The 18,685-nt window shown below is 47.1% G+C and overlaps 1 long non-coding RNA gene across 3 annotated transcripts; it reads right to left on the minus strand.

Moving 5' to 3' along the window:
* Positions 1-6,027: 6,027 nt before the first annotated feature.
* LOC135995879 (uncharacterized) lies at positions 6,028-18,549 on the minus strand. Of its 3 annotated transcripts, XR_010607195.1 has the most exons (5): positions 18,169-18,549; positions 16,466-16,861; positions 14,303-14,371; positions 13,030-13,357; positions 6,028-6,373 (listed from the first exon to the last, which is right to left on the minus strand). It is a non-coding gene; the product is annotated as an uncharacterized LOC135995879 (long non-coding RNA). The 3 variants fall into 3 exon arrangements; XR_010607194.1 differs by lacking the exon at positions 6,028-6,373 and having other exon boundaries at positions 9,869-13,357; positions 14,303-14,368; XR_010607193.1 differs by lacking the exon at positions 6,028-6,373 and having other exon boundaries at positions 9,869-13,357.
* Between the last annotated feature and the right edge of the window lie 136 nt (positions 18,550-18,685).

Here is an 18,685-nt window from a genome sequence, read left to right on the forward strand (position 1 = left end):
TACCTCGACTTTAGGAAAGCCTTTGACACTGTTTCCTACAGCATTCTCCTGGAGAAACTGGCAGCTCATGGCTTGGATCGGCCTACTCTTTGCTGGGTAAAGAACTGGATGGATAGCCAGGCCCAAAGAGTTGTGGTGAACGGAGTCAAATCCAGTTGGGTGCTGGCCAACAGAGGCTGAACATAAATCAGTATTGTGCCCAGGTGGCCAAGAAGGCCACCAGCGTCCTGGCTTGTATCAGCACTAGTGTTGCCAGCGGTACTAAGGAAGGGATCATACCCCTGTACTGGGCACTGGGGAGGCCACACCTCCAATCCTGAGGTCAGTTTTGGGCCCCTCATGACAAGAAAGACCTTGAGGTGCTGGAAAGAGTTCAGAGAAGGGCAGCAAAGCTGGTGAAGAGTCTGGATCTCAAGTCTGATGGGGAGTGGCTGAGGGAACTGAGGCTGTTCAGCCTTGAGAAAAGGAGGCTGAGGGGAGACCTTCTCGCTCTCTACAACTACCTGGAAGGAGGTTGGAGCATGGAGGGTGTTGGTCTCTTCTCCCAAGTAGCAAGTGATAGGACGAAAGGAAACGGCTTCAAGTTTTGCCAGGGGAGATTTAGATTGGATATTAGGAAAAAATTTCTTCATGGAAAGGGTTGTCAGCCACTGGAACAGGCTGCCCAGGGCAGTGGTTGTTACCATCCCTGGAGGGTTTAAAAGACGTGTAGATGATGTTCTTAGGGACATGGTTTAGTGCCAGTTTTGGGTTAATGGTTGGACTTGATGATCTTGAGGGTCTGTTACAATGAAAATGATTCTGTGATTCTATGAATTGCAGCAGGGAGGTGCTGTGACATCACCAAGCGTATCACAAATCCCAGCATTGCACAGATGATAGCTCAAGGAGTGGAGATGTGGGTAAAACCAACGTAGTCTGGCTGTTGCTTGGAGGTCACCTCATGACGGCAGTGTGATTGGTCATGAGCAGGCTGGCATCATGAGGTCACCAAGAACACCAGCTGTGAAGCCTGCAGTCAGATGAGTGAGCCCCTGGTCAGGCCCTGCCCTAGGGTGAAGACACCTCTACATCAAATGGTAACATATGGGACATGTCAAGAGAAACTGGCATGTATCAGAGAACCTTGTGAGAAGGGACTAGAAGTACCAGTGTGACCACATGTCCCAGCTGGGTGTCACAAGCGGCTGACGAGCAGAGGCATGAGAAGAGGCCAAACTGCTTGGAGAACTGGAAGGGTACTTGGGAGCTTCTGGGTCATCAAGCCTTGCAAGGCCAGCAGTGCCAGGGTAACCCATCAGTGATGTCATTTAAGGCCCAGATGATCTTGGCCATGGCATCCCAACTACCAAATGATGGTACAAATGAAACAAACCTGAGACCATTGGGGAAAAAGTAATTTGTGGCAGTTGTTAATTAGGGAGGGGACTGGGGCACGGAAAGGGAGGGATCCAGGTGGACTGGGAGGAAGAAGCCTGTGCATGGGGAGAGGAGAGGGATGCAAGGGGCCCACTGCAGTGAGGAAGGAGCTGCTCGGTGCTGATCTGTTCAAACCCTCTGCCTGATCACCATGGTGTATCCTGCCTTCTTATTAAACTCCTCGTGGCTATTAGCTGTGTGAGCTGATTAGTGTGTGTGTATGTGTGTGTGAATGTACATCCATGCTTTGCTGGCCAGCTCCAATTGGGGCTGGCTGGAGGAGGAGGACACCAGGATGTGGAGAGACACAACGCTGAAGTTGCCAAACGAGTAACATCTCCAAGACTGGGTAGGACACCTGGGCAGACCCAAACTCAGGCCCACACTGGTGGGACTGTGAGTGTGTGTGCCCATGGATAAGTGCTGCAGAGGATCAACAGAACATTCTTGACCTTCACACCAGATCAGCCTGAGACAGGAACTGGATGGGGACAGTTGTGTTGTCCATGGTTGTCTGTATTCTGTTGTTGGTGTGGTGGCTGCAAAGGTGCTGTTCTCTGTTGGTCTGAGTATGGTTGGGGATATCCATCTATTTTTCCTTGCACATACTGGTATTTAGAACTTTTTGTTTGCGTGACTCCAACTTGGGTGATCTCTCACTTAGTGGGGCTTCAGTCACTGCTTTCTTCCAAGGCACATGTTGTCCCCATAGAACACCAAGGCTCTCCAGGAAGCTCCAGATTACCTTCCTGGAGAATTTCTTCTGCACTGTCATATCTGAGAAAGCCCTGGGTACGTACCTCACTGACTGTTCACCATCTCCATGGTCACCACACACCAATGGGTGAGTCCAAAATCCAACCCCCTTGGTCTCTAACAACTACCAATGGGACCATGAGCTTTTCTCTTCCAATCCAAAGGAAAAGTAGGCCCTTTGGGGGTGAAATTCCTGGGGCTTGTTGTTGACATCAGCTTTGGAAGAAGAGCCCAAACATCAGTCAGTGCACTGGGGTGATCCTATTTTATTTCAGAGATGCTATGAGAGCGTCAGATCTATCCCAGTGAGAGGCATACTTTTATATCAGATCCAGATTAGACAGAGCAGGTTCATTCCTTGAGAGAAGTAAGAGGGATTAAAACATTTATGTAGGAAACTAATAAAAACTTGTAACAATGCAGATAATGATAACAAAAATTATAAAACAGCAAACAAAGGACAAGCCTGCAAAGAGTGATGCAAAATTTACCACTATTGAGAACCATCTCTTCAATAACTTTCCTAATGCACGCCTTCAGCTCCTGGTTCCTCATGCTGTAGATGAGGGGGGATCACCGCTGGAGGCACCACGGAGTACAGAACTACCACCACCCAGTCCAGTGATGGGGAAGAGATGGAGGGAGGCTTCACGTAGGCAAACGTGCCAGTGCCAATAAACAGGGAGACCACGGCCAGGTGAGGGAGGCACGTGGAAAAGGCTTTGTGCCGTCCCTGCTCAGAGGGGATCCTCAGCACAGCCCTGCAGATCTGCACATAGGACAGCACAATAAAAACAAAACACCACCAAAATACAAAAGCATTAAACATGACGAGTTCAAATTCCCTGAGGTAGGAGTGTGAGCAGGAGAGCTTGAAGATCTGGAGGATTTCACAGGAGAACTGGTCCAGAGCATTGCCCTTGCAGAGTGGTAGTGAAAATGTATTTGTCGTGTGCAGCAGAGCAGTGAGAAACCCACTGGCCCATGCAGCTGCTGCCATGTGGACACAAGCTCTGCTGCCCAGGAGGGTCCCGTAGTGCAGGGGTTTGCAGATGGCAATGTAGCGGTCATAGGACATGACTGTGAAAACGAAAAATTCTACTGACATCAAAAATGAACAGAAAAAAAACCAAACACGGGCAGAACATCCTGAGTAGGAAATTGTCCTGGTGTCTGAAAGGGAACTGACCATGGGTTTGGGCACAATGATAGAGATGGAGCCCAGGAGGAGCAGGGAGAGGTTGAGGAGGAAGAAGTACATGGGGGTGTGGAGGTGCTGGTCACAGGCTATGGTGGTGATGATGAGGTCGTTGCCCAGGAGGGCAGCCAGGGAGATGCCCAGGAAGAGCCAGAAGTGCAAGAGCTGCAGCTCCCGTGTGTCTGTGAACGCCAGGAGGAGGAACTGCCTGATGGAGCTGCTCTTGGACATTTGCTGCCTCTGCGCATGAGGACCTGTCACAGGAGGAGAAAACAATGACAGTTTTGGTGAGACTTCTTTGAGGAAAAAAACACGCCATTTCTCATAGAAAACCCCCTCCCTGAATGAAGGATGTGTCAGCTCATTCTCCATTACTACCAACTGAATGACATGGTTCATCACAGCTTAAAATGCAGCTTGGGCATCTAGTTCCCATGAAGATACCTCTGGGGCAGGACCCCTGGAGTCAGTATCAGAACAAAAATTTACTCACATCCCCACCCCAACCCCAGAGACTAAGAGCACCGTGGACAGGTGGAGAAACAGGGAAGAACACTGCAGTGCTCCAAAAAAATAAAGCAAGGATAGAAAGGCAGATGGGCATGATGTGAAACCTTCTCCTTACCTGGCTGTGCTGCTGCCACTCACATGATGTCACTGTAGGGCAAGTGCTTTCAACACCTTTTTTTGTGTACCACATTCCAGGAGGTCCAGCTGCCGAGGTGGTGACTCATGGCCTGGACGCCATGGCCTTGGGGCAGGGGCTCTGCTGGGGAGGAGAGGAGACCAATGTGTGTGCACTGCATGGGGCTGCAGGGGGGTTCCTGAATCCCCCCTCCCACATCGTTTCTGGTAGTAGCTCCCTCCCACCCCCTGCCCATGTGTCTGCTGCCTGGAGCTGTCTCTGCTGGGAGCTGTTTCTCTGTCCCTGGGTCTCCTCCCTGTCACTGCTCATAGAGCCAAACTCACCCGCTGTGTGCTCAGCTCTGCCCGGCAGACGCCTCCTGGCACCGGGCACTGCCCAGGGGCATCTCTGTGTGTGCAGGGGCTCAGGAGCAGCTCAGACAAGTCCTAAGGAGAACTGGGGTCTTAGTGCCTTCTCCGAAGCAGAGGAATAAATTCCCAACTCCCAGTGCCCACCCACCCAACCAAGAATGGTAAAACTCAAAGCATAAAATTCTCCCCTGTTAGATAAATGCTGCCTCAATATCCTTCAGAATGACCCTGTGCAAATGTCCTAGGAGTGAGCTGGAACTGTGAGCAGTCCGCACCCAAGCAGTTTCCTCTCAACAGCAGAAAGACCCTGTCCTGCCCTGCCTGGGGCCACTCCTTCCACCCACAGCTTCTCTCACAACACCATGGGGAGCTCCCTGGGCAGGCTGAGCGCTGACCCTGGCCAGCAGCAGAGTCCCTGCTGCAGTGCACGGCCCCTGGGGTGCAGGGACCCTGCTCTGCAGGACAGCCCTGGGCACCCCTGTCTGCACACCTGGCATTACATCCCTGCAGCTGGGAGAAGGCAGCTGTCGTGCCCTGTCCATGCAAGGAATCCCTGCTGAGGAGCACATCATTCTCCTCTACACCAACCATGGGATGTTTCAGCTCTGTAAGACAATTGCAGGATGCTCATCTGCACTGCTGTTCAGCCAGAGACTTATTGTGTTAAGGACTGTGAAGCTTTCTCCTCCAGTGAGCTCTCAGCTGTCTCACCACCCCAGACTGCGTTTCCCTCTCTCTGCCCAGCTCCTCTCCCCTCGGTGCTGCAGGCAGAGCCCCCAGCCCTGCTGCGCTTTGCAGAGGAGCTGCTCCTGGGCAGAGCTGTCTCTCTGCAGCGCTGCCGCTTGCCATGAGCTCCCTCTGTGCCAGGAGCGCAGCCCAGCTCAGCAGCACAGGAGTGGCCCAAGACATTTTAATGTCCCCTCTGGGGTCCCTTGAGTTGTCCCTGGGGCTCCAGGGGAAGGTCCTGTGAAATGGGCTGAAGTAATCAGTGATGTTCCTTCTCTCACCTCTGCAGAGACAATTCTTTCCAGCAGTGGCATTTTTCCTATTAGAAACACATTTGGTCATAAGAATCGTATTTTCTTGTCCCATCATTAGACAGGACACCAGGAAGGTTACAGCAAAGGAGCTGGCTTCTCTAAGCTGGAGGGGATATCTTCAGTTGAATGAATTTAGGCATTAGGGTTTGGAGTCCTAGGGCTAGAAAGACAGCAATCTTTTGACCATGTCATGTCTCTATGCTGAAGCAAAGCCTTTGCACACATGGGCTCTTGGACACTTGGTACCAGGTCTCCTTGTGGCAGGTCAGAGCTGGGCTGGTGACACAGCTGGGGTGGTTCAGCCCAAATGTGAGGCAATGTCCTCAGCCAGGGACCTGACGGGGTGAGCTGAAGCCATTAGTGTTGGAGACAGAGCTGTGACATGGGTGGAATAAACAGATAAGGCATGGTGGCACAAATTAATTAATCTGGTCTTCGAGGACAGCATCCTCCAAGCACAGCAACAGTCTGCATTGAAACCCAGTCTAAACCTGTAAAACAATTCAGGGGCACCATAATGAGCTGTTACTACTTCAGGAAGAATTAAACGAGAAACAAAGATACTGTCTGGCCACTGCTGAATTTATTAAGGGATAGAGGTGATATCCTCTGTGTGTTCTTGTCCTCTGTTTTTACCAGGAAGGCCTCCCAAGCCTCTGTGACTGGAGGCAGGAATCTGGAGGAGAATAACCAGTAGTGGATGGGGATCAAGTCAGAGGTCACTTGAACTAATGCAATCCTTACCAGTCTCTGAGACAGGAGGGGCAGCATCCCAGGGAGCTGAGACAGCAGGACGATGTCAGTGAGGCCACTCGTCATCCTCTATGAAAGGTCATGGAGACTGGGGGACTCCCTGACCACTGGCAGCACTCACATATTGCATGCACTTTTCAAAAATGGCCAATGGATGAGCAGCAGGACTAAAGGCTCAGCTCCAGAACATGTCCACTTGGACCCCATTTCTCTGAAAGAGAAGGTGACTGGGTTTACCCACGGTAGATTGCACTTGTCCATCCTCTTTCCTTTCTGTGATGAAAAGACAGGATTGCTGGACGTGGGGAGAGCACTGGTGGTCATCATGAGGATAGTAAAGAACTGCAAGTTGTTTCCCATGGAGTGTGCACCCACTCTGTCCCAGAAAGTGCCCAAGATGTGTTTGAATAAAGCCCTGAGTAATCTGGACTGACCCTGCTTTGAGCAGGAGGTTGGTCAAGACACTTCCCAAGGTTCCTTCCAGCCTGAATGGTGCTGTCTTTCCTTCCCCTTCACGTTTTCAAATTAGAAAAAGCTACAGGTTCTCCCTGAACACAGAATTAATTCACATAAGGTGCAGGGCTGCTTTACAAGTACCCTCAAATAGCCCTGACAACAACTTTTGCATCCCTTTTAATTCGCCCCAAACCACGTCCTTCTTTTTTGCTATCCTAACACACTTCCAAAAAGAGCAGCCCATCTTGTTAATTCTTTCAGAGCAGGTTGCTCAATAGTTGTCAGCATCCATGTACACTCTGCACATCAGCCAGGCATCAAAGCCACCATTACAGAAATGGAGACAAGGCACTGGACCAGCTCCTTGCACCCAGGAACTGGCATGCCATGTCACCTGAGATTCCCCGGAACACCTGAACTTTAAGTGCAGAAAAGTGTGAGTCCTCACTGGGTATCCTGGCTTGTCTCCTGACCCATGTGGTGCTTCAGGCTGCGAAGAGAATCAAAACCAACTTTTTGACTGTGGTAGTTGCATTGTACATGCTGTCATGCAGGGCAGATGAAGGTAACTCAGAACTCCAGGCTCTGCAGCACAGTTGGGACTCCAGAGACTGGAAATGCAGGTAACGGTGCTGTGTCAGTGCACACCTGTCGTGGTTTAACCCCAGTTGGCAATACAACCACGACAGCTGCTCACTCACCGCCTCCTCCCACACTCTCCCCAAAGAAGGGAGAGAATCAACAGGGAAGGGAGAAACTTGGATTGAGATAAACACAGTTTAATAAAATAACAAAATACTAATACACTACTAGTAAATATAAAAGATATTCAAGGCAATTCCCCATGAACTCTGTCCACACTAAGCAGCCAGTCCCAGGAAGGCAGCACCCTGGCCCCGAAACAGCTGATCCCAAAGAGAGGAGAAAAAAAGAAAAAGGCAGCAAGGCTCAGAGGCCTCTGCAAAACAGCAAAAAGTCGAACTAAATGTCCCAACCGAAACCCCCCCGGCTGCACCCCAGAGCAAACAAGAGTGAGAGAGAGAGCGGAAGAGCCAGAGAGCAAACTGGAAGGCCCTGACTCCTTAAATAATGACCATGACGCTAATGGGCTGGAATACTCCTATTGCTCAGTCTGGGTGTCCATCCAGCTCTGTCCATCCATCCCCTTCCTCGCTGCCTCAGGCCTGTGGGCAGAGCTCAGAGTGTCCTTGGCTCTCAGACCAGAGCAATTCAGAACATTAGCTCTGTGTTGGATGTTATCTCTTGTTCTCAGACTAACTCCAAATAATGACTGTGCTAGCTATGAAAAAGAAAGGTTTCTAACTGCATGAAGAAAATTAACCCATTTTCAGATAAACCAGCACAACACCACATAAAAATTCTGGCTTCCTTTGTGCCTTTGCATCAACCTGGGACCTGTTCCTTGGCCATCTTTGGATAAAAAAAGAAACTATTCCCCTATGCCACCTCCCCATTACGTCAGAAAAAAAGGAGAAAAGATATGGAAGAGTGATGATTTGGGGGCAATTCTGTCCAAGAAGTGTACTCTTTAAATGATTAAAAAGGTTTATAAACTGAATTGGGTCTCTCCACATCCCGACAAGAAACAGTTGCTCATTGTATGTCAAACCAGGCATTATTTACTTCTTGAAATACTACCCATTCTTTCTTTTTAACCTCGCCAATCAGAATTTCACATTGTTCATTATGGTTTTTAATTCTAGCATCCTTAGCTGCAGGGCAAAATCCAATTACATGTGCACAACTCTCAATTTGTGCCTGGAAATGCTGGCATGATTTCAGTTCAGTTCCTTGTCTACCCTTTGCTAAAAATTCTCTCATTGGGTGGACATTTGCCCTTAATTGTAATGCACTAATGAGCTTTCTGTGGGGAATGCCTCTGTAAAATTCAATCCATTTATTACTGATTTTATCCCTCTCAAAATTCGTAATCCCATGGCCCTGGGAGGGAAGCTTGGTCCAGTTGACAAATTCTTGTTTTCTCCAGTTACCAAGCCTTGGAAAAATTATTTTCAGAGTGGGTATCTCCCATTACGAAAGTGGTTCTTCACTGCCCAGTTCCTCTGATATAATGAGAACTACTCTTGGGTCCCATATAGATGGAATTTTATATCCTTTCGCTGCAACCCAATATTTTTCAAATTCTTTCTCAGTACCTTCATGCTTCACAATAGTTCTTATTTTTTCATCTGAAGACACTGCAATTCTATGCAGTCTTTGGGCTTACACACTAGGGATCAATCCCCAGAGTCTAGTTATATCCAGTCCACCATTCCTAGTGCTGGAATACAGGATGCGGTCACCGGTACTTGGTGGTAGATGTAACCATTCCTTGACAGCCATTCAAATTGTCAAGTCAAGGTTTTCTAGGTAAGTAATTTTTACCTCGGCTTGATCAGCTAATTGGTTCAGTCACAGAATTGCATATCCATTCAAGATGTCACATTTCACAAGAGACTTAAATGCTGACTTTTCAATTTTTTAAATCCATCCTTTCACTTTTTCCAAAAGTTCTGGTTTTGATATTCCTGACCACGGATGCACATGTAACCCTAAGTACTTTTCTGAATCATCAGGTTCAATCATATTCAAAAGGGTGTCATTAATTGTCCAAAAATCACAGTCATTGATTTTATATTCATCTTTAGTTGGCTGGATGTAAAAATTGTGGCACTTTTCTCCCTGTACTTTGAGGCAAGTTAGATCACAAAGACCTAAAATTTCAATTTTTTTTCCATTCCTTCCCATGAACAATACCTACTCATATGCAAAGGCCGTGACTGATATATTTCTCACACAGTGTAGGAATCCTTCTCCTTGCTCCTCCAGTTTCCATAGCAGAGGGTCTAATGATAAATAATATTGGAGACGCTGGACTGCCGTTTTTTACACCAATCCGAATTCCAGTGGGATTCGACTGTCAATACAAGTCAATACAAGTCAATACAAGTCAATACAAGTCAATACAAGTCAATACAAGTCAATACAAGTCAATACAAGTCAATACAAGTCAATACAAGTCAATACAAGTCAATACAAGTCAATACAAGTCAATACAAGTCAATACAAGTCAATACAAGTCAATACAAGTCAATACAAGTCAATACAAGTCAATACAAGTCAATACAAGTCAATACAAGTCAATACAAGTCAATACAAGTCAATACAAGTCAATACAAGTCAATACAAGTCAATACAAGTCAATACAAGTCAATACAAGTCAATACAAGTCAATACAAGTAATGCTGTTATGGTACGTGTTTTTAATCAGGGCAACAATATGTTGGTCCACACTGTTTAAGGGCCATAATATGAGAATGGCTCATGGTGTCTAAGGCTTTAGCTAGATCAATGAGGAACACCCTCAAGGGTTGCTTCTCTCTTCTTACCCTTTGCATTAAGAGTTGTAATGATTTCAAATTTTCAGCATATCCTGATGATCTCATAAAACTTCTCTGTCACGAGCTGATGGGGCATGCCTTGGTCACTCTCACTGTTAAAAGTCTTGAGAACAAGCTCAAGGTGGTTGATCCGATGGTAATTGGCCGCCAATTGTTGATGTCATTTTGGCATTCCAGCAGGGCCTATTTAGATATTAACACAGTCCAACATTCTTTCACAACATCCGGTATTATACCAGATACCATCCATAGATTGAATAATTCCATCAACTGGGTGTAATGCTGATCTATTTTAATAAGATCCCTCAAACTTAGTCCGTCTGGTCCTTGCACTGCTTTTTTGCTTATCTCTTTGATGTTTTTAGAGATTTCTTTCACTGTGATCATGGCCTCAAATGATGAGTTGTTTGCTTGTCCAATGGTTCTGAAGGCACTCAGGCCCTTGAATGTTCCTGGTGATTCCCATTTTGATTTGAACACCTCATGCACCTTGTCTAGCGGGATACTGCATTTCAGGGATTCCCCACCATCCAAGATAATAGCAGTAAGTTTCCCTCTATCCAGGTAAAACAGCCACTGGAATCATAGGAACTGCTCCCATTTCATGGCTCTCTTCTTCATCCACTCCTTTGGTGGTTCTGAAGGATGGGCCTTACAGGGCACCTGGCGTTTCCAGCCTTGGCTTGCTTTCAACCCGGTGGACTCTACTACCCCATTCAACTCTCTCCAAAGCGAAAGGTCCCTTTTACAAAAGAACCGGTAAATCCACATGAGACTTGATGGTATGAAAGCACATGAAGGAGCCTGCCTTGGAGGGAAAACCAACTACAAAGGGCTCTGACTAAAAGTAACCTTGACGTTCACAGTGCTGAAACAATAAAGCTCTTACACAAGATGGAGCACCCTGTTGACTGTCGAGCCACCAATACAAGGAGTCACACCTATGCTGAGAAGGCAAGATGACCTGCTCAGCAACCCAGACAGCTGATGCCACACTAGAGTACAGAGAAGGTGAGTCAGTGTGCTGAACACCAGGATGCTGAAATAAAGACTCGCCTCATCACTGGGCTGCTGTTGCTTCCTTTGCACGACCCTGAGTTGCTGCTGCTGGCTGAAGAAGCCCTGGAGTTCTAATGGATGTTAGCAGGACTCAGCTGGTTTTTGCACAGTGTTGACAAAGGGTCCTTTTCACGGGAAGCAGGTGGGCTGGCTCTGGACTTGTAGGATAAGGATTCATTATTCCAACCATAAGGTCCATAGCTGGAGGGGAACAAAACACTTAAAGCACATGAGATTATCTTCATCATGGAACACATTATGTGCCTTATTTTACACACAAAGTTGCTTAAACACTAAAACAGATAACTGTGAGTGGCTGGGAAGAAAGGCCTGAAGTCATCAGCCACTGAACATCCTTTCACTGACTATGGGGCTCTCAGTCTAAATTACGTGGAAACCTCAGCTAGTTTCACGTTTCTCTGTGGACAGCACGGTTCCCAGTGATGCGATCAGATCATCCACATTCCCTGAACCTCTGATGCCATTAGGTAACGAGAGGACTGCAGCCTGGCCTAGTGCCAAAAGAACCACGTTTCAGCCTTCCCCGGCCAGGCCTGCGCACAAATCCCTGTCCATGGAGGTTTGCTCTTAGACTATTTTCATGCTTCCCAGCAAGCAGCCTGATCACAGCATGCAGTAAAAACAGACTTTGTTTGAGCCACTGCTCTTTTCTGCCTTTGGCATAGTGGGTGCTTCGGCTGTTGTTGTCAGCTATTCTTTTGCTTAGACATAGTTCAAACACCACTGGTATTCGAGTAAACAAAGCTCAGCCTTTTCTTTCTTCCTTCCTGTTTCCCTCATACATATCTACCTTTCTTTTCCCACTCATTATTGAATAATATGACTGTCAACTGTGTGCTTGAAAGCAATCGCTATCCGCAAGGCCCGCCAGCTTCTTGAGGTGTGTTCCTCACTTGCTCCCTTGGTTTGCCTTCCTGCACTACTATGCTGCTGCCTGCATCCTCTCATGGAAGTTGGTCTTCTAAACTTTAATGAAAGGCTTGGTTTTAAAAAAATATGGAAAAAGGCAAATCCAGCCATCAAAAGAGAAGGCTTGAACATAAAAATATAAATACCACAGAACTATGAAACAAAAGCTCTTCTTAGAATTGTCTGTAGCAGGCAACCAAACAGTGACCATGACATTTTTTTGGTGCAAGTTTGACTTTGGGAAGTGCATTAGAGGTTCTTCTTGGTCCAGCCACTGAGCTGGTTGTTGCTGGTTGTCGTATACAATCCACTTTTCGTCGCACATCACAATCTGATTGAGAAATGGTTTGTTGTCGCATAGAATAAGAGGACACTTCAAAAGGACGATTTTTAAAAATTTTCGGTCAGCTCATGAGGCACCTACTTATGGAGTTTTTTCACATTTCCCATTTTCTTCAAATGGTGAAAACCATAGAATGGTCAACATTGAGTTAGAATCATAGAATCATTTCAGTTGGAAGAGACCCTCAGGATCGTCGAGTCCAACCACAACCCAACTCCAGCACTAAACCATGTCACTTGGAACCTCGTCTAAACACCTTTTAAACCCCTCCAGGGACGGTGACTCCACCACTGCCCTGGGCAGCCTGTTCCAATGCTGACAACCCTTTCCAGGAAGAAATTGTTCCTAATATCCAATCTAAACCTCCCGTGGCACAACTTGAGGCCGTTTCCTCTGGTCCTGGCGCTTGTTCCTGGGGAGCAGAGCCCGACCCCCCCTGGCTCCAAGCTCCTTTCAGGCAGTTCAGAGATCAGAAGGTCTCCCCTCAGCTCCTGTTCTCCAGGTGAACCCCCCAGGTCCCTCAGCCACTCCCATCACACTTGTGCTCCAGCCCCTTCCCCAGCTTCATCGCCCCCTCTGAACTCTCTCTAGTATTTCAACGTCCTTCTTATGATGAGGGGCCCAAAACTGAACACAGTATTCAAGATGGGGCCTCACCAGCACCGAGTACAGTGGCACGATCACTCCTCCAGTCCTGCTGGCCACACTATTCCTGATACAAGCAACTTCTCGTGTAGTTGTAAGAGGATCAGCTTCGATGATTGCTCTCAACTGGTTGTTGTCAACTTCCGATGGTCGGTCACTACGCTCCTCACCTTCAAGGCTCTCATCTCCTTTGCGAAACTTCTTGAACCACCACCACTGCACTGTATGTTCGTTAGCAGTTTCTGGGCCAAATGCATTGTTGATGTTGCAAGTTGACTCTGCTGCTTTACGACCCATTTTGAACTTGAATTTGCTTTTTTTCTAACATAATTTCCATAGTCTAAAATAAAGATAAAATAAAGAGCAAGTAATAAGTCAGTAGCAAAAAACTATAAAGCGAGAAAAGCACATTAAAATGATGCATAACATAACCACATTTATTTAAGAATGTACTCCAATATGAAATGGCAAATTTCAACAATGCAAAAGCCACGATTACTTTTGCACCAACCTACTATCTTCATTTTTGCTCATCTAACTTGCTTACTCTTCTTTGGAAGAAGGTTTGTTATCAAATAATCAAAATTTATCATGTTCAGCAGTTGTCCGATCTCATCTAAATACTATAGTTTTGGCAGTAATCTGAATTGCAGTAATGCAAACTATAAGCACTGCAGATCTCAAAATAAATATGAAGCATGACTGGTGTATGCTGTGTCTCTAAACACACAATCACTACGGACTAATTACTGAGATTGTCTGAGAGCCATCATGTAGATCCTGCATATCACTATCATCTCAGTTTGTGTTTTTCTTAATTGTTTTTAATTCATTTGTAGAGCAGACACAAACGGATGTTGGAACAGACAAAGAGCATTGCAAGTTGTTTGTTTTTCTTTTCCTGCTTTTTATATCTTAAAGGAGATTCTTCATACAGAAGGCAGGCTGACCTAATTATTTTTTGTGCTTGTATATGCAGTTTGAACTGTTCTAACAATACCTTAAAAATGGCTCCTACCACTTTTATCTTCTCAGCCTGAAATTACCTTTGTTAGGAGGAACATATGTTCCTGGAGCAGAAGGGAACAGTCTGGGCAACTTATCTTCCTCTTCAAACAAAAAGGTTTTCAATCAGAGTCTGAAGGATGCTACTTTGCTACACCAGGCTCATTAGAAACACTGAGACTGGATGTTCAAAAAATACAGATAGTTGTATAATATGATACCCAATTTGCACATGACAATTTTATAAAATGTATGTGTAAATCCACCTGTGGACTAGTACCTTCTATAAGGAAGCACGTAGTGTCACCTCAGGAGATTTTTCATATACCTGGCAGTACTCTTCAGCCTGCTTGAAAGGAAATGGATAGGCTGGTCAGAAGTACTTTTAGGAGTTGGAAAACATCATCTCTGGCAGGGATAACACAGCAATACATAGAAAAGGAGCAAACTCCATAATGAACTAGGAAAACACCCCAGCCCTCCCATCACACTGGTGGCAGACATTTAACAAAGGGCTTTCAGAGGCCCTTTCAACGCATCTCCTAAATCTGGTTCTAATGCAGAAGGAGGAGGGATGCTGCCTGGTGCAGCGCAGTGACCTGTGCCGGCCGCGTGCACAGCACACACGCACATGTGTGCAATCACGTGCTAACCTTGACTCAGCTGAAAGCTTTTGCACAGTCACCCTTAACATAAGACATATGGTTTTCATTATAATTTGCATTAAACATTTTGAATCAGCTTGACATGTTTTCAACAGGGAATAGAAAAACACTGGAATGAGAAATATCTGGGAGGTAACTAACCAAACAATCCTGCAGTCCTAGGATGACAAGCAGGTTTTGACTCATATTCCACACTGGATTAGCAGAGGAGAAAAAAAATCTGCTTGAATATACAAAAAGACATTTTTCTACTAGATCACAGCTACTGCCATCTTCCATACCTGCCTCAACTCTGACCTCTAAATCCCAGTGCCCTTCTTACGCCAGGAACTCGGGCATCTTTTCCAGACACAGGAGCACATTCCCACAGTTCCCAGGAGACCTGCATCTCTATCAAAAAGCACTTGGAGCTAAAAGAGGAATTGGCTGACGTGGGTCTCACCCTGTCCAGCAGCCCAGCGGCTCGGGTGCTCCCTGCAAAAGTCCTATATCCGCATCCCCTGCTCACTCAGGTTTGCGGTCAGAGCCGTGGCTCTCACGGACCAAGGGCAAGGCCAAGCTAGAGGCTGCGGGCATCCTAAGGCGAGAACCTCCCCTTAATGGTGGATGTTCCACCTTCTGTAAATCTGGAGCAACATCGGCACAATTAACAGGCCAGAGAGAGAGAGGGGAAGGAATTATGGCATGCCCGCTGGGAACAAGGCTTCAAACCCCCAACAAAACAGTTACTGAGTTAAACAAAGTGGAACCGATTCCCTCATCCCCTCAGCCTATTAGTGCACTCTTCGCCTTTCTGCTCAAGTCCATCCTCCAGAAAAGGCAAACAGATCTCAAGAGAAGTTTCTTTTCCCTTTACTGAACTAAGTAACAGAGACCTCCTCTCATTCATTTCCCTGCAAGGGATAAATACCTTACTGCAGAAGATTTGTGCCCGAGACCCTGAACTGCAGCTGGCCTGTGCCATCAGCCTGGAGCTGAGCAGTTCATTTAGGACAGATGGGATGCAGGCTTTCGCCTCTTACTTGCCCACTCATCCTTTGTAACTTCCTGACTTCTTTTCAGGACCCTACATTTCTGCTGTGACATCTGGGCGCTTGCTGAAGCTGGAGAATCTCTGAACAAAAGGAGATACATGTCTTCAGAGGCCACAGGCCAACCAGTAATTGCCTACGTCTGTGTGGGTGTGAATAGCTGAGTGCTAGCATACAGTGAATAATCTTCTCCTGCTTAGAGGAAATGGTGTTATAATTAAAAATATCCATTCAGTGTTACAAAAATGGGTTCCCTTAAAGACTCAAGTGCTGATGGATTTCTGGCCAACAAAACCCCTTCCCAGCTTGCTTAAATATTAAATCCTCTTTACGGTAGTGTTCAGATTAGGTAGTGTGTTCTCTTCCAATTAATCATAATTGTCTAAAGCATGTATTTTTGTTCTTAAAAAATAGGATCATGGAAACATCTTTTGCGTCTGGTTTAAATGACTTACAGCTATTGTATCAGGTTGAGGGTTTCTAATGTTATTTTTTCCTCTTTCAGTGGGATATGAACACTCACATCCAAAATACTCAGGGTAACAGTGCCCAGAAATTAACAACAGCCCTTGTATTGCCACTTGTTTAAGGTAAATGCAGGTTAAGGGGGGTTTTAAGAAAATACAGAAAAAGCTTCAATCGATTTGTTTTTCTAAAACACACAACTCATGATTGAAATTACTAATAAACTACACATCTCCCTTTGCCTTTGCTAAATTATTTTAAAACACAGATACTTCGGCATACCTTTGAAGGAAGTATTTCGGCAATTGCTTCACTGCAACAAGAAACTCTGAAACCGAAGCCAACCTGCTCATTCGCAATAGATTTCTCTCCACTGCTTTTGGAAGGGTCTTCTAAGTCTTGCTTTCAGACTGGTCACTCTTTCTGGTACCACACACCTCTCTCCAGCTTCTGCCTGACATTCCTCAGACACAGTCTTTCTCACTTGTTCTGTTTTCTGCCTTCTAGTTACAATATTAGTATCTTCTTCAGATTTTCTCTTGAGAGGCAATTAGTTTTCTTGAGAGACATTGTCTTTTTCCCCCTCACTCCCGTGAAAATTCCTCTAAGTAGAGGTAACGTCCAGACAGTACTTTGGTTCCTCGATGACAAGGCTTTTAATCTCATGCAGCATTTTCCCTGGAAGAAAAAGCAGCTTCAGATTAAGTAGTTCAGTCTCAGCATTCACTTTTCTATGGCTCCAGAACAGCTATTAACGGAGACTGTGCTCAGATTTCATTCGTGTGTGAACGGAGGAGCCATGGCTGCGGCGGGCAGCACAGGCACAGCCGAGCTCTCAACACCCGCACACCCCACCAGCACAGCCCCGGGCACCCCCCTGATTACAAGCTCTGCAGAACCAACATTAAATCATGGAAGGGCTTAAATTCTGCAGAAGAATGCAGTTGCTCGAGAAAACCAGACCAGCTCTGAGGGTCACTCCCAGGGACAGAGGGCCAGCCTGCCGTGCCGTCCTCTCCAGGAAAGCACTTGGTCCACGATTAAGAGATGTGGGACACCTTCCAGGATTGAAAGACAGACAGGAACATGAATAAAAGAATAAAAGCCACAAGTTTATTCTTTTAGAAGGAAAATCTCTCCTTGCTATTCATCAACCTGCCTCCAGTCCTGCAAAGTCTCTGACACATGCCTAAACTTATACGTGTGGGTAGTCCTGACTTTGCTGTGACAAGAGAGGCACAAGGAACACAGAGGCCAATTCACTTAGAAACCTTGAAGCTGGTCAATGGGGGAAAAAAAAAAATATATATATATATATATTTCTAGTTCTCATTTTCTGTTTTAGAATTGTGGTTAAATTTGATCCTCAAAGCTGAAGGCCATCTGTGATCTCCCAAATAAAATCCCACCAGCACGCAGATATCAATCCATCTTACATGAAATTCTTATTCCAACACTGACAGAGAATGTGACCTGGGTAGCTGAGATTTACAAGAAATGTGTGTACTGGCCAGTTCAGTACACAAGATACACGTCTGGATCCACTTTGCCCACAAGAAAATGACTCGTCATTCAAAGGGATTCAAGGGGTCCAGAACTAGACTTCAGTTTCAGGGTGAGGTGGATCTGGATTTTTTTGGGAGGGGGTGGTGGTGTTACACATACACATGCCAGCAGAACACAAGCTAGCAAGACACCTATTTAAAACCATTTTAAAGCAATTTTTCAGCACAAAAAAAAAAAAAAACACCACAAAAACCCCCCAAACCAGAGCATTGAAGATATACCTGGGTGAAAAATACTTCAGAATTGATTATTCAATCAGAATTCAATTAGTCAATTAGATGTACAGCTGTTAGTACATAAATAAAATACATCTAACAGTAACTTTACAAACAGGACTCGAACCGGGGCTGCTCGTTTCTGCACAGGCGGCCTGTGAGCCAAGGGAGGGGATGACCCGAGGGATGCAGCCAGAGCCAGACCTTTATTTCCAGACACAAACCGCAAGCGGGGGTTGTCCCTTCAGGAGCAGAACAGCCGCTCTCCAGGCCCGAGTTTCCGCGGCTCGCCGCCCCGCGCTGTGCTCGGTCAGACCTTTCCGGAGGCGCAGCCGCCTCCAGGGGACGAACAGCCCGGCGGGTGTTTGCAGGAGCGCCCCCGGCAGCCCCGCACCCGCTCGCCCCTTGGCGGGGAGGGCAGCGCAGGGGCCGCGGGGCGGGTGTCCCCGCTCACAGCGGGGGCGGCACCGAGCGCCCCTTCGGGGTCCCTTCCGACCCAGACCAGACCCGCCGGGCCGCACGCAGGCGGCAGCGCAGCCCACACCGCGGCCGCCCGGCTCCGGGCTGCGGCCCGGCCGAGCCCGCGTTCCCCGCCGGCCCGCCCCGCCCCGGGCCCGGCCCGCCCCGCCCCGGGCCCGGCCCGCCCCGCCCCGGGCCCGGCCCGCCCCGCCCCGGGCCCGGCCCGCCCCGCCCCGGGCCCGGCCCGCCCCGCCCCGGGCCC

The sequence above is a fragment of the Caloenas nicobarica genome, chromosome 17 (assembly GCF_036013445.1).
Source record: "Caloenas nicobarica isolate bCalNic1 chromosome 17, bCalNic1.hap1, whole genome shotgun sequence".
NCBI lineage: Eukaryota > Metazoa > Chordata > Aves > Columbiformes > Columbidae > Caloenas > Caloenas nicobarica.